Source organism: Macrobrachium nipponense, chromosome 30 (assembly GCF_015104395.2).
Source record: "Macrobrachium nipponense isolate FS-2020 chromosome 30, ASM1510439v2, whole genome shotgun sequence".
In the NCBI taxonomy this organism is placed as follows: Eukaryota; Metazoa; Arthropoda; class Malacostraca; order Decapoda; family Palaemonidae; genus Macrobrachium; species Macrobrachium nipponense.
In genome coordinates, this window is record NC_087218.1 from 66,510,136 (window position 1) to 66,524,688 (window position 14,553).

The following is a 14,553-nucleotide window of genomic DNA, read 5'->3' on the forward strand; positions in this document are numbered from 1 at the left end:
GTGATATTAAACAAAAATAAACCCTTTAAAAAACCCTGGATATCCTGTAAACCTCTGTAAGTAGCCTCATAATGTCACTTAAGATATGTACAATAGGTAAACATTTTACTGTCTTTCTAATACAGTAAATTTATGCAAATTAGCTGTAAAGAATGTACAGAGACCCCACCCCTAAAAAGAAATTACATACATGTATGCAATACTGTATACTGTACTCTAACTCCCAGATGGGTGACATTGATATTTTTAATGGGGCAAAGAACAAAGATGAAGGAAGAGAAGGGGACTAAGTAGATTATGTAAATGGTGTTGGAGGCTGAATTTCTTCTTCATTTGGATTTGTATGCAGCAAGAACTGGTAGAATTGCTTGAACTCTGTTGCTCTTCTTTTCATAAAACTAAAGTTTTTCTATAACAAACAACAGAGGTGCACTTTCCCCATTACTTTGGCAAAGCATGTGCAAAGGCCTACTGCATCTTGTTGATGGTGAAGCATCATGGTTCTGACCCTGGAACCTGCTGCTTTTGAATCCCTTCGCCACTTAGTTCATCAGTAGTTGCCTAGTTGCCCCAATTAAGGAAATAAAATCATCCTCCAAATCCATTTTCACCTCATTGCTCAACATCAAAGGCTTTGTTTATATCCTCCCTGGCAAAGTCCTTGAAATCATGAACAAACTGTTTAAGCATTTCATATATGAAATGCTTAAACACCTCCCAGATGAGATCAAAAAATCTTTGCTAAAGATTATAGACAAAATATGGGAACTGGACTTTTACCCAAGGACTGGTAAATATCCATAATTGTTCCTATTAAAAAGCCTAATAAAGATGCTTCCCTAACCACCATCTATAGACCAATAGCTCTTGCAAGCTGTTTGTGTAAGCTGATGGAGAAAATGATAAATACTAGACTAGCTTGGCACCTAGAAACCAAAGGATTAATATCATAATTTCAATCTGGTTTCAGGAAAAACCGCTCCACCCTTGATCCCTTGCTGAGGCCGACCAACCAAATCCAGCAAGGATTCACCAAACAATGTTAGACCATAATATTTTTTTTACCTAAAAAATGCATATGACACTGCATGGAAAATTGGCATCATGAAACATTAGCACGAGATGGGCATATATGGAAAAATAATCAGATTTATATACAGTATTCCTTATTAACGGACAGATTTTTTAAGGTAAAAGTGGGAAACTCTTCTCCCACCTCTTGTGCAGGAGGAAGGAGCTTCCCAAGGAAGTGTTTTAAGTGTAACACTTTTTCAGTGGCAATAATTAGTGTGGTTGAAAAAATCTTGCCACGTTAAATGCTTTCTTTTTGTCGATGACCTTGCAAAATACTGCACAGGATAAGATTCATTGTCAGTAAGTGGGCTGATGAGAATGGTTTCAAATTCTCCTCTTCCTAAACAGTTGCAGTAAGATTTACCAGGTGCCGGTGTGTAGAAGAGGTTCCCACACTTAGTTTAAAAGGATCTATCATTCCTTATGAAAATTAGTAAGATTTCTGGGCATAATTATTAATCACAAATTAACATAGGCCAGCCACATTAATACCCTAAAGATTAACATTAAACAATCTTTGAATATTTTAAAGGTTGTTTCTGGATTTAGTTGGGGGCTGACAAGAAATCCCTTCTGAGGCTATAAGACTCGCTGTGTTGATCCATTCTAGGCTATGGCTGTCAGAGCTATTCCTCAGCTTGTAAAACCAAGCTAAAGGAATTGGATGTTGTACACAACATGGGGTTGAGAATATTCTCAGGGGATTTTAGAACTTCTGTTGAAAGTATATATGTCAATACAGATCATCTTCCCCTTGATCTAAAAAGGCAAGAACTAGGGTTGTGATACTCCTTTCAAGTATACTCAAGAAAACAGATTCGATAAATGATTATGTTAGGAATAATCATCTCAAATCCCAGAAAGTCCTGGAAGTAGAACATCCTGTAAATCCTCTTTGGCTTATTCCAGAGGTATTAGTATGCAAGAAATCGTTTAACAAAAGGGATTGCACTGAAGAAGAGATTAGGGGAAATTCTTAGAGCACGATGTTACCTGTACTAATTATGTGAAGATCTATACAGATGGATCAAAGTTGGATAGTGGTGATGGGTGTGTTGTTATCCTTGCTGATACAGCATATACAGCTAAATTACCTGACTCTGCATCAATTTTTACTGCTGAATTAACAACTACAGTCTCCGCCCTAGATTCAGTTCTTCAAAGTAGTGTCAATATACATACTCAGATTCGAAAAGCACTTTAGAAGCTTAAAAAATTTAATAGCTTTCATCCATTTATTCAAAAAGTTCAAGAGTCGCTTTTTATATATATTGTCTGCATAAGTCAATCGCTTTCTGTTGGGTCCCTTCTCACGTTGGGATTCACGGAAACGAGACTGAAGGCAGGGAAGCAAAAGCTGCTAGTGTTTTACCACAAACAAATTTCAGAAAAGTGCCTCATACAGACCTAAAAGGTCCTATTAGGTCTTATGTTTTAAGTATGTGGCACAGACGCTCGTAAAAAAGTTTCTCACACAAAATTGTTGAGCAACAAACAAGAATTATGTACAATGAACAATTGGAACAGCACTAAAAGCCTCACCAATGAAGAAGACAAATGGTGCATTAAAAATTTATTTCTGGAACCATATATACTGAAAATACCTGGAAGCTGAAAAAATACCTGGAAGATGAAAAGGTCATAAAAAAAGATAATATAACAGACAATTTCACTCTCATAATACTGTAGAAAGTGAGAGTCCAGGTAATAATTTTTTATAAAAATATGAGAACTAGCTACCTTATCCTTAAGAATAACTTGGTGTTCTTAGAGACAGATTTGAAAAAAGGTAGTGTTGTCTGAGTTCTCATGCCCAGTGGATGGATGCCAACTCTCATATATATGTACCCCTCAGGTAGGACTCCTTCCAGTGGTGAGGGGATAAGGGACCCTGGCTTCTGTGGGAGTGTAATAGCACTCCTAAAGGTGCCCTGAGTCCTGATGGAACATCGTACAACCCTTTCTCTTACACTTTTAATCCATCTCTCTTCTATCTTCTCCTGAATCCTCTATCCAACCTCTAAATTTCTACTCTGTTTTTTGGACTGCTTTTATCAACAACTCTTGAAATGGACCTGACTAAACTTGGCACTCCTGATTTGATGGAGGGTGGGGTTGGACGGCATTCTTCCTCACCCGTCCATAGAACTGGAGTACCTGACGTGTTCGAGTGAGAGGAAACTTTAAGTTAAACCCTACACTCAGTGCTGGGTCTGATCTCGACAAACTGACAAACCCCAAGGCACTGGGTATGGGGTGCATCTCTGGGTTTGACTCCTAGGGTGCTATATCACCCTCTAATTGTGGCTCCATTGTGGGTATGGGGCCAACCTGGATGAATAGTCATACCATCATTACATGAATTTTGTTCTTCCCCCCTCTGTTGATGACTCTCGCTTGATTAAGGATTCCCCCTCTGGCCTTTTACTTACCAAACACTGGGACACCAGGGTGTAAATACTGATGGTATAAATGAAAATATAAGAGTTTTGTATTGTAGTAACGTAAGTGATCAAGATGATTTTGACATATTGTATGATCACATGAAACAGTTTGGCAAGGTAAGATAGAATCAAGTTACGAATTATAAAAGTCCCATCTCTTGTGAATGTTACATTACTTTTTGTAAAACTGAATATGCCTCCAAAGCTCTAGATAATATTGATGGTAAAAATATCTTTGGTTCAGTTTGCCAAGCAAAGTTGTTTAACATAAACAATTTGGATGAGGATAAGACAGACTACATACCCGCAAGTTTGAGGTTAGTAGCCAAAAACACCTGGCAAAAGATGACCCAAAATTGGTTTGGCATGTCACAAACTACAAACAGGGCAAAGAAAACTTATCAGCGTGCAAATATCTATGGAGGAAGATTGGTGCCATTCCTAAGGGTAATATAAAAAGATATGGTAAAGGAGTCTTGATCAAAGCAAACAATGACATTCAAATTAAGATGCTTTCAAAATTCCAACCAACTGAAGATGGAAATATTTTAGATGTATCCCCTCATCGATCATTTAATATTAAACAGGGTGTAGTATATAGTAGAGATTTATATGAATTTGAAGATGAGGAAATATTAAATATGTGTCCTGCATATGTTGTTAAAGTTAGCAATTTGAAAGGCACTCAGCATGCCATTGAATTGACTTTCACATTCACCTATTTACCAGAATTTATTGATATAGACCACTCTTGGGTTTGGATTAAGCCATTTAAATATCGACCAACCCGGTGTTATAAATGCTTCAAATATGGCCATGTATCAATCTCTTGTACAAAACCAATAAAGTGTTTTGTATGCCCCGGTGAACATGTAAAGGACAGCTGCAAGGCTGATAAATATTGTCTCCATTGTGCTGCCAATCATTCTCCCAGTTAGAGGGACTGTCCACAATATATTTTCCAACAAGAAGTTGTTTAACACTGCTCAAAATAACTTTATCAGCATAGGAGAAGCCAGACGCTTGGTTTGCAGGGCTAACAAAAATCCTGGATCCTCATTTGCTTCCACTGTTAGAGGAAATAATGCAGTCCATTTGCCTGCTTTACCTATCATTAAAAATAACACACCCTCTCAGGATATTTCAGTTTCTTAAGTAAGTAATGAACTTCGATCTGATGTAGTACAAGCTGTGATTGATGAACCACTACCTGATTTGAAAGCAAATGCTGTTTCAGATTCGAGCTCAACTGTTAAACCCAAAGAGAACAAAAAAAATCTAAAGGAAATCTTAATAAATCCTATGACAGTTTTCAGCCACCCCGGAAGCCAAAAAAATGTAGAATATCCTCTCCTATAGAATTTAAAACACAAATTTCCAACAGATTCAGTGTACTACTAGATGACCCCTTTCAGCCATTATCAACCTCACAACCACTGGAAAAGATGTCACAGTCCCACTCAGATTTAAGTATGACCAATCTCTCCCAATCCCCTCAATCATATTCAGAAATGGCTACTTCTGAAGTAAAGGGAAAACATACTGATTCTTTAAATATGATTAAATGTTTAGATAAATCTAGTCTCAAACTGAACCAGAACGATGTGCAGGAAATATGTTCAAACTCTCTATCATCTAATAAAAATAAAAGACTCCCAGGCACTAGACTGAAGAGACTCAAATCCAAGACCATTCAGTTGTATTACTTCGAAGACCTAGCCAAAATGTGACTCGGCTGGGCACAAGAATCACATTTAAAATTCCAATTTAATATCTTGCAATGGAATTGCAAAGGCCTTAGGACTCTTTCTGAAGAGTTAAAATTATTATGAACCATCATGATCCAGATGTAGTTTGTCTTCAAGAAACTAAGTTAGGCAACTCACTATGCAATCCAGGACTAAACTATAAAATGTATATGATGGACCCCACAGATTGTGATCAAGCTCATCGGGGTGTTGCAATTATATATTGTCAAAATGTTTATGCAACAGACAAGTGTTCCTTTCAACACAAACCTACAAGCAGTTGCCATTTCAGCATGCTTTGAAAGAGAGATTACTATTTGCTCTATTTACCTCCCACCTAGATCAGAGATTAATTTGAATGACATTCAGGCACTAGCTAATCAACTACCTCCTCCTTTCTTGCTACTGGGAGATTTAAATGCCCATAATAGTCTATAGGGAGGTGATACCATGGATGCTGTAGGTAGAACCATTGATGATTTTATCCTAAATACAGTCATACCCCTACATACAAAAGTCCCTATGTACGAAAAATCCAGGTAACGAAGGCAAAGACGAAGAATTTTTTGCTTTCGGTGTACGAAAATAATTCAGGTTGCGAGAAGGTAAAGTCCGAGATTTGCCCGGGCTGCCGAGAACAATTTTAAAACTCGCGTGCCACCATCTCAGTAGACTCGCCACCATCCTCCCGCTCTTCCATTGGTTCCTGATGCTAGTCACCGCCGTAAGATCCTGCTCTCCTATTGGTCAGCATCTGTCCCATCATGCCTCTATATAAAGGCAATCCTTGACCTTTTTTTGCGGAAGCGTTATCGTAAACACCTGGAATTCCTTCATTCACGTAGATTTTGTTTGTTAACGTAAATTTGTATTAGTGATTTCGCTTTCGTTGTACTGTGAGTTACTTTATCGTGTTGTGTGTGAACTTAATTACTTAGTTGTTAGCCATGGGTCCCAAGAATGTTGCTGAAGTTCACGGAAAGAAGAGGATGCTTTCTATGGAGACGAAGATGGAGATAATCAAGAAGTGTTAATGTTTTCTGCCATTTGTTAATGTGTTTCGTAAAGTTTAGTGTTAATGTTTTCTGCCATTTTTTAATGTGTTTCATAAAGTTGAGTGTTCATGTTTTCTGCCATTTGTCCTCCTCCTCTGTCGCCACTTTCGGACATTGCCTCACTCAAAAGGTAAGGCTCCACATTTTACTACATATGTACATACGGTATTTCTTGCACCCTGTACACTAATACACTTTATTTACAGGTACAGTCATGGTTATGTTAGGTATTGAATGGTCCAAATTGTTGTATTTCATTGTTTATTGGTCAATTTAGCTTTATTATAAAATTTACTGTGGTGTGTTTGTAGGGCTTGGAACGAATTAGGCAATTTACATGTAAAACGTAGTTCTAGATACGAAAAAATCAGATTACAAGGGCCGCTTCGGAACGGATTAATTTTGTAACCTGAGGCACTACTAGCTTCCTGTTGTAACGTGTCGCAAAAAGGTCCAGCATGGGTCTCCCCCAAATCTGGAAAAGCCTGTCCGCCACCACTTGATGAAGGGACCACTCTGTGCCTAGGATCTGATCCCGGCGACTGAGTTTGTCTGCGACCACGTTCCGTTTCCCTGGGATATACCTGGCTGAAAGCTCTACCGAATTCCTGATTGCCCACTTCAACTCCAAGACGTTCATATGCTGCTGCTTGTCCTCTAAACTCCAAACGCCTGAAGCGATGAGGCCACCTAAGTGCACACCCCAACCTGCGATGGAGGCATCCGAGAACAGAAGGAAGTCCAGAAAGAGAGAGCACAGAGGGACGCCCTTTAATAGATTCTGGTCGTCCAACCACCAACAAAGGTCTTCTCTCACTTTCAAAGGCAGTGGGACCATAAACAGGGGAGAGTCCTCCGCCGGAGACCAGAATTCCCCCAGTCTCCATTGCAGAGACCGAAGATGAAGACACCTATGAGGGACCAGCTTCTCAAGGGAAGATAGCACTCCCAGAAGAACCTGCCACTGATGAGCTGACTGATGCGACTTTGAGAGGAAGTTTTGCAGCACAGCCCGCAACTTCTCCAATCTCTGATCTAACGGGAAAACTCTTGCAACTGTCATATCGATGACCATGCCCAGGTAGAGAATCCTTTGAGTGGGTACGAGGTTCAACTTTTCCTGGTTGACTAATATGCCCAGGTCCAGGCAGAACCGAAGAAGACGATCCCTGTCTTGCAGCAGCTTTTCCCTGGAAACTGCCAAGACCAACCAATCGTCGAGGTACCTCAGCAAACGGATCCCCTGAGCATGGACCTAACTTGACATGAGAGAGAAGACCCTTGTGAACACTTGAGGGGCTGTGGTCAACCCGAAGCACAAGACTTTGAACTCGAAGATCTTGCCCGCCAGAGAGAAGTGAAGGAACTTCCTGGACGTGGGATGGACAGGGATTTGGAAGTATGCATCCTTCAAGTCTATCGACAGCATGAAGTCGCCTTCCCTCACGGCTGCCAGCACCAAGCGCGGGGTCTCAATCTTGAACCGTGTCTTTCTGATGAAGCGATTCAAGGTTGATAAATCGATCACAAGCCTCCATCCTCCCGATGCCTTGGGCACCAAGAAGATGTGACTGTAAAACCCAGGGGACGGACACACTACTTCCGCTATCACATCCTTATCCAGCATTTTCTGCACCTCCCCCTGAAGAGCCAAGAACTTCAGAGAATCTGAGGGATACGTCTTCCTGAGCTGCGGCTTGTCTGACAGAGGAGGAGAAAAGTCGAATGGCAACAGGTATCCAACCCGAAGGACATCTAACACCCACTTCTCCGCCCCATAACACTGCCACTTGGCCCAATGGCCAGCCAGGCAACCCCCCACCAGTGGCGCAGGAGAGGGAGAGGCGCCCAACCTACCGACGGCCCCCTTGACCTCTGCTCCTAGGGCCTCTTCTTGGTTTAAAGGAACGAGAGCGAAAGGGGCGTTGATCCTGCAACTTGGGCTGTGACGAACGGGAAGGCCCTGCCAAACTCGAGGTCCTCGATGGCCTACCAGGGGACGATCTCCTCGATTGCTGCTGGACCGGGGGAGGAGGGGGGTCCAAACATCTCCGAGGGCAGGGCTCTGATTTAGACACAGCCTGGTGCACCAGATGGCCCTTGGTGTCAGCCCAACGTCGGTCTATCGCATTGTCGAGTTCGGTCCAGGGAAACAAAGATTATGATTCTAACAGGTCACCGTTCCTCAAGGCTAGCAAAGACTCGGTGTCGAGCGACCTCTCCATCCTAGACAAAGCCGCGTCCCTCCTAACCAGAAGAAGATTAGCCCATAAATTGGCACTGAGGTGACCCAAATAAGAAAAGGCCTTGCCCCCGGATTGCAAAAGACCCATCAGGGGACCTGTAAGAAGCTATCTTGGCAATCACCACAGACCAGAGGTCCAGCCAAGAAACCGTCTGCAACATGGAGGCTGCCGTAGATTCCAAGGCTAGGGCCTCTTGCGGAGATAAGGACGGAGCCACTGACCTCACCTGTTCCAAAGTCAAACCCGGCTTCAGGCAAATGACGTCTGGGTTAAGGTGGCGTGACAACAAAAATGCAAAGCTCGTAGCATAGTACTTCCTATGTCTTGTGAGAGGTGGAGGTAAGAGTTTGGTAGAGCCTCTAGAGCGAAGTGAACTGTCCCGGTCAGAAACAGAGACGTTAACCACCTGCAAGACCGACTGAACGTGCCCTGACAATGGCAGCTGGAGAGATGATTTGGGGTCCTGAGCAGCTCCCACCAAGGCTTCCAAGCAATGAGTGTAAGACGACCGATCCTGAGTCCTACTTTCCAAATTGTTGAACCCACAAATGAGATCAACAACCTCCGAAAAGGAAGACAGAAACTCCTGCATGTCCCCTTCTTCCTGCTCTGGCACCGGCGACCGACGACGAGAAGGATGTGTAGCCTCTTCTAACGCGTTTTCTTCACCAAAATTCACAGAAGGGTTAGTAGGCAAACAGTCTGAAATCTCTACTAGCCTATCTGTGCTGGGTCCAAGCATCAGCCTCTGAGACAGACCCACTGAAACATTAGGCACCAGCCAACTCACTCATTCTCTCATCCACACAGTCATCTTAGTTAAGATACAAAGGTGCCCTGTTAAGGGCAACTAGGAGTTACACAACCTGTTGGGCAGCCACCACAGGACCCAGGGAAAACGTGTCCATAGATCTGTGGGCAACATCCCTAAAATAGAAGGAGGTGAACGTGGACTAGCGTAACCCAGTACCAGTGCTCAGCACTCTATGTACAGCCAAGTTCTTTTTGAAAGTCAGAGAGGGACCAATACCTCTAACATCACCACCACAGACGTGGTGGTGGAATCATCAATAGTCAAGTACGCCTGTCTGATGGCTTCCCGTACCCAAAAAGAGATAGTATTCTTAGACACCTCTTCTTTGTACAGCCTGTGCTAACAAAAAGTCTGTGGCAGCCTGGTCTAAGGTGCCGGGTCCTTTTAAGATAGTAACGTAGGGCCCGGACAGGGCACAACAAAAGCTCTTGAGCATCAACACCCACAAAGTCAGTCAGCGATGGAATGGAAAACGATGTGAACCTGTCACCATGCACCGAGGGATTTTGGGTCTTGGCCATGAATTCCGGGACAAATTCGAAGGACACCAACTTCCAATTGTAATGGTAATTGCTGTATAACAAAGAAAGATAGAGGAAAGGAAGACGCATCTTCGAAAAGTTCTGCAGCACGTAGGCTTTCGCGCATGTGTTGGAAGCGCCTGTTCTCATGATGATTCTAGAATCGGCAGGAGTTTCATGGAACTTGACAGGAGTCGACGTGAAGTGAGAAACGCCACGATTTCTAATGCAATATTCCGTCGAGATTCTTCTAAATCATTCCTGTAATCTCTGGGGTCTGTGACGCTCACCATAGGCCCCGCCCCCAGGTCACCATATAAATACGACGGACGAAGTAGGAGAAAGCAGAGATCATCAGTTAGTCACAGAGTAAGAGATCATTAGTAAGAGTCACAGATCAGATCAGTGAGAGCTCAGCAGCAGAGATCAGAGATCATCCGAGAGAGATAAAAGAAGGAACCGACAAAGGATCAGAGAGGAAAAGTCGCCCGAGAATTGGTCGAATTCTGGTCAAGTTGTCTTCAGGAGTGGACGACCGAGTTATTTCGACGTTGAGCAAGGCTTCAGAGAAGAAACATCCTGCTAGAGGTTTTGGGGAGTTCCTGCCCTTCAAGTATCAAGAGTAGACATTATTTTCTGCAATACAGAGGCAAGAAGGCATCTACCATTAGAGTTCTCCTTTTGTGAAGCCATCGCTTCGAGTCGCAAAACTGGCCAGCAAGTATTTGAATTACCTCACTGTTCCCCCAGTTCACGCATTGTAAGATTTTGCCTTTTTATGTAAATAGGAGACACCATTCTGCATTTATCTTTGTTAGTAAGCTTGTAAATAAACCTTTGTTGTGTTAGTGTTTCTTTCTATATTCGTATCCCCAGTTTCAATTGTTGGTGTTGAATTCTTTTTGTTTATCATAATATCGAACCTGAAGCGGACCTCTCTCGGTTCGTAACATTGTGGCGACCTTGGCCAGTAATATTCAGCTTTAACAGTTTGAAACAGGGAGAATATAGAAAGAACCAAAATGAGTGAGATGGTGAAAGAGTTTATTGAGTCGGGTAAGCTCCTAGGTCTAGAGGGGAATGATCTCCATGAGTACGTTGAGAGGAAAGAGAGAGAAAAGTATGAGAGAGATGAAAGAGCAGCTGAGAGAGAGGAAAGAGCAGCTGAGAGAGAAATGCAGCAACAAGAAAGAGAGAAAGAACGTATGCATGAGTTGGAAATTGCTCGGTTAAGGGAAAGTACTCGTAACAGTCGGACAGGTGAGAACGAAAACGTAGCTTATACGTTAGGTATAAGTGCAGTGTTGAAATTAGTACCAAAGTTTGATGAGGAAGATGTTACAACATATTTCATGTGTTTTGAGAAGTTAATGGAAAGAGTAGGTTCTCCTGAAGAAATGAGGACTTTATATTTACAGTCAGTTTTGAGTGGTAGGGCGCTTACTGTGTATAGTTGCATGACTAAGGAGGAATGTGATAATTATGATATTGTAAAATAAACTGTTCTTAGCGTGTATAGGCTAGTACCGGAGGCGTACCGTAAGAAATTTAGAAATTTGAGAAAGGATGAAAATATTACGTATGTAGAATACGGTAAGAAGTTAGAAAGGCTGTTTTTTGATTGGTTAACTTCTGCTAAAGTTGAGGATTTTGACGGTTTGAAGAACTTAGAGTTGAGATTAAACTTTATGTAGAAGATAGGCGAGAAGTATCTTTTGCAGGAGCAACTAGGTTAGCTGACGAATACAGTCTAACTCACAATTTGAGTGTTAGTAAGAAACGAAATGATCCTTCGTCTGGTAGAGTACAAAGCAGTAAAGGTTTCAGTTCTAGTAATAGCAAAGCGAGTAAAAGTGACTATTCCTGTTATACATGCAGAAAACCTGGTCATACGCCAAAGGTTTGTAGGAGTAAAATGGCATCTAGTGGCTCAGAATTAACTTGTTTCCGATGTAATGGGAAAGGGCATTTAGCAAGAAATTGTGCAGTAGAAAGGAAGGACGGTAAGAAACCAGTGTCTCTAGTTAACCTTTCGTCAAGTAGGAATGATGTGATGAGAGAAACCAGAAAATTTTTTGAATTTTTGTCAGAAGGTGTAGTTTCCTCTCTTGGAGGAGTAGATTTGAGAGAGGTGGTCTTGCTTCGAGACACAGGAGCTGCTGTCTCACTGATTAGGAGAGAGAGTGTGCCAAACAGGGCAGAAATCAATATGGCAGAAAAAGTCATGTTAGGTGGATTTCCTAACACTTGTGTTCTTTGTCCTTTGTTGAAGTTGAACTTAGAAAGTCAGGTAGTGTCAGAAGTGAAACTTGCAGTAGCTGACAGTTTGCCCATCGATGGCGTTGACATTATTGTCGGTAATGACTTAGCTTTATCCAAGAATGTGAATCCTGTTGTGAGGGATATTCCAGGGCCTGGAATGGTAGTAACTAGGTCAGGTTTAGATACAGACGTAGACTACGGTCGTAATTTGTTCGTGGATTCGAACGAGAGTAAGTTCGTGGATTCGAATGAGAGTAAGTTCGTGGATTCGAACGTGAGTAAGTTCATGGATTCGAATGAGTGTGACAGAGGTGGCGAGGTCGATCTTGGCATGGGTGTGGCTGAGAAACCTAACTCTATCGTTGAAAGTGATAGCCAAACGGAAGGTGTAGCTGCCGAAAGTAACGTAGTAAATGTACCGGTATCTAGTACTAGTTATGGTGATAAATTAGGCGCTAACCTCGTGAATAAGGATGAGCTAGTCAAGTTGCAGAGAGAGGATGAGACACTAACCCGAATTTTTGAGTGTGAGCTGGATGATGATCTCGATGATGTGTGTAAGGAAACTTTTTGTTTAAAGGACGAAGTTTTATGTCGTTATGTTCAACCTAAGTCAGGTAGTAAAGGGGAAATCACCGAACAATTAGTGGTTCCTAGGAAGTTTCGTGAGCTAGTTTTGAATTTAGCACATGATGAGCAAGGACATTTAGGAGTAAATAAAACTTTCAGGTCTATTAGTAGGGTGTACTTTTGGCCTAAAATGAGAAGTGACGTGAAGAGGTATGTTTTAAGCTGTCATGAATGCCCAATTGCCGGGAAACCGATTCAAGTAATTCCCAAAGTTCCGTTGTGTAATATTCCTTCAGTAGGCGAATCTTTCGAGAATGTATTTATCAATATGGTCGGACCTTTGTCTCTAGGTAAGGTTAGAGAAGATTACATAACTAATCTTGAGTATTATAAAAACAAGAGATGGTTGGCAACTAGCGAAGGAGAACGGAAGTCAAGGGGGGACTAAACGGAAACATGATCTTAGAGCGAAAGAGATAAATTTCCGTGTAAGAGATAAAGTTTTAGTACTAGTCCAGAAAGAAGGTCCCTCTTTACCTTATAAGTTCGAAGGTCCTTTTTCAGTGTTAGAGGAGAGGGGAAATGCACATTATAGAATTAATATGGGTAAGAGTAGAGCAAAGTCAGTGAATGTAAATTTGCTTCAGAATTATAAAGAATGCCCCGTACCATGGCCACCGCCAGTGTTCGATGTGACAGTGTTACTGAGAGAAATTAGTTTTCAGAAAATGCACGAGGTGTTTTAGCATTTCAGAAAATGGAAAAAGTAAGAGAGAAGGATAAAAGTAAGAGAGAAGGATAATGTTATAGCAGGTAGCTCTCTTGAGATTTTTCAGAATGAGTAGCCTAATGACCGTTTTCTGTTTTGGCACGAGAGGTTGAGTGAATGGAGAAGTATTAAAGCTTTATGCAGAATTGTTCCCCTGCTGTTTAATTCTTTTTTCTCTTTAGAAAAAAATAAAATCAGTTGATTTAATTTTTTTTTTGGGGGGGAGGGGGACGTTAAATGGTAATTGCTGTATAGCAAAGAAAGATAAAGGAAAGGAAGACGCATCTTCGTGAAGTTCTGCAGCACGTAGGCTTTCGCGCATGTGTTGGAAGCGCCTGTTCTCATGATGGTTCTAGAATCGGCAGGAGTTTCATGGAACTTGACAGGCGCTGACATGATGTGAGGAACGCCACGATTTCTGATGCAATATTCCGTCGAGATTCTTCTAAATCATTCCCGTAATCTTGGGAGTCTGTGACGCTCGCCGTAGGCCCCGCCCCCAGGTCACCGTATAAATACGACGGACGAAGTAGGAGAAAGCAGAGATCATCAGTTAGTCACAGAGTAAGAGATCATTAGTAAGAGTCACAGATCAGATCAGTGAGAGCTCAGCAGCAGAGATCAGAAATCATCCGAGAGAGATAAAAGAAGGAACCGACGAAGGATCAGAGAGGAAAAGTCGCCCGAGAATTGGTTGAATTCTAGTCAAGTTGTCTTCAGGAGTGGACGACCGAGTTATTTCGACGTTGAGCAAGACTTCAGAGAAGAAACATCTTGCTAGAGGTTTTGGGGAGTTCCTACCCTTCAGGTATCAAGAGTAGACATTATTTTCTGCAATACGGAAGCAAGAAGGCACCTACCATTAGAGTTCTCCTTTTGTGAAGCCATCGCTTCAAGTCGCAAAACTGGCCAGCAAGTATTTGAATTACCTCACTGTTCCCCCAGCTCATGCATTGTAAAATTTTGCCTTTTTATGTAAATAGGAGACACCATTCTGCATTTATCTTTGTTAGTAAGCTTGTAAATAAACCATTGTTGTGTTAGTGTTTC

At 41.9% G+C, this 14,553-nt stretch overlaps 1 protein-coding gene across 3 annotated transcripts in view; it reads right to left on the minus strand.

Annotated features, from left to right (window-relative positions):
* LOC135202574 (stomatin-like protein 1) overlaps positions 1-14,553 on the minus strand; it is a 453,302-nt gene that overhangs the window by 261,751 nt on the left and 176,998 nt on the right. The window lies entirely within an intron of this gene.